At 40.8% G+C, this 1487-nt stretch overlaps 1 protein-coding gene across 2 annotated transcripts in view; it reads left to right on the top strand.

The window, feature by feature from the left end:
- Window positions 1–1487, top strand: part of tpst1 (tyrosylprotein sulfotransferase 1) — a 37776-nt gene that overhangs the window by 13315 nt on the left and 22974 nt on the right. The window lies entirely within an intron of this gene.

Raw genomic sequence — 1487 nt, 5'->3', positions numbered from 1 at the left:
AAATGACAGATCTGTCCAAACAATTACTCCATATGAACTAATTCATCAAAAGTCTGCTTGGTTGAGACACAGTTTGTAAACAGAAAGGAGGATTATGGGTAAGGAATAGTGGCGAGCAGACATACAAAGACACAAATCAAAACTTCCTGTCAGGATTTTCAAAATTAAAATCAGAATGGAAACGGGATGCAGATCATGGATTATGATTCTTCTTTAAAAGATTGTTTGATTGATTTTCTTGCCATATTAGCTAACGGCTAACAGCTAACAGCTAAACGAAAGTATTCAGTGAATCTGGAGGGACTTTGATTTGATTTTCGATTTGATCGAACACCACTGACACGATGTATCAACATTATTAACATTATTATCATTATATAGATGAGGATGGATGGATTAGCTTTGTGATACTTAGTAAATCCTCCTCTTCAGTTCCCGTGGCGTCCGTCTGGGGAAAGACACGTCTGCTTCTTCCATCTGCTGCCAGTTTGTGTGTTTGTGTCATGTGTTGGGACAACATGTAAAACACTGCTGCAGTAATATTCAAACCACCTCACCACAATTCAGAACAGATATTGTTATTACACTGTGGAGCTGCAGAACACAACATCTGATCATTTATCAATATTATTATTATTATAATATCCTTTATTTAGACAGGCCGTCTCGTTGAGGTCGAGATCTCTTCTTTTAAATGAGACCTGTGTACAGTTACAAAAACATACACAAGTTATACCATTGACACACAATTAAAATACACAAAGATAATTCACAGACATTTTACATTTTCTCATGAAACTAGAATCAGCTCCTCGTGGTCGTATCCCTCCACCACTCAGACTAGTTCCAGGTCACATCCCTGTTTATCCAGAGTCGGAGAAAATATGAACCATTTGTGTGAAGTCCTGAGTAATGGCTTTGACTTTTTGATCTTTGACCTTTGACCAAATTCTAATCAGTTCATCTTTGAGTCCAGGTGATCGTTTTTACCAAATTTGAAGAAATTCCCTCAAAGCGTTACTGAGTTATCGCGCTCACAAGTCCAAAACTGTTTTGTGAGGTCACCACGCCCTTGACCTTTGACCCCCGAATCTAATCAGTTCATCCTTGAGTCCGAGTGAATGTTTGTGCCAAATTTGAAGAAGTTCCTTCAAGATATCGTGTCCACGACAATGAGACAGACGGGCGGCCTGAAAACAAAATGGCTGCTGCTGCTGCTGCTGCTGCTGTGTCGCTGGCGTGGACGAATAAAAAGCAGGTGATTAATCAGCTGATCTGGAAAAAATTCAGACATGAATCACTGATTCTGATTCTGGGCTGACGTCGTCAAACGGCTCAGTGCGGTGCGTTTACTGTGACTTCTCCCAGGCTCACAAGCTCCACATGGTGAACAGGTCCCACCGTATATCACATTCCCACTGCAGTAGAAATGAGCTTGGACATGTCCATGTCTACTTAGCTTTTAACTACTTACCCTGGAGGGGGGG

This window comes from Seriola lalandi, unplaced genomic scaffold (genome assembly GCF_002814215.2).
Source record: "Seriola lalandi dorsalis isolate HSWRI2012SDOR001 ecotype SW California unplaced genomic scaffold, Sedor1 jcf7180002054646, whole genome shotgun sequence".
NCBI classification, from domain to species: Eukaryota; Metazoa; Chordata; class Actinopteri; order Carangiformes; family Carangidae; genus Seriola; species Seriola lalandi.
Note: the sequence above shows the minus strand (reverse complement) of the source record. Positions and strands in the feature narration are given on the sequence as shown.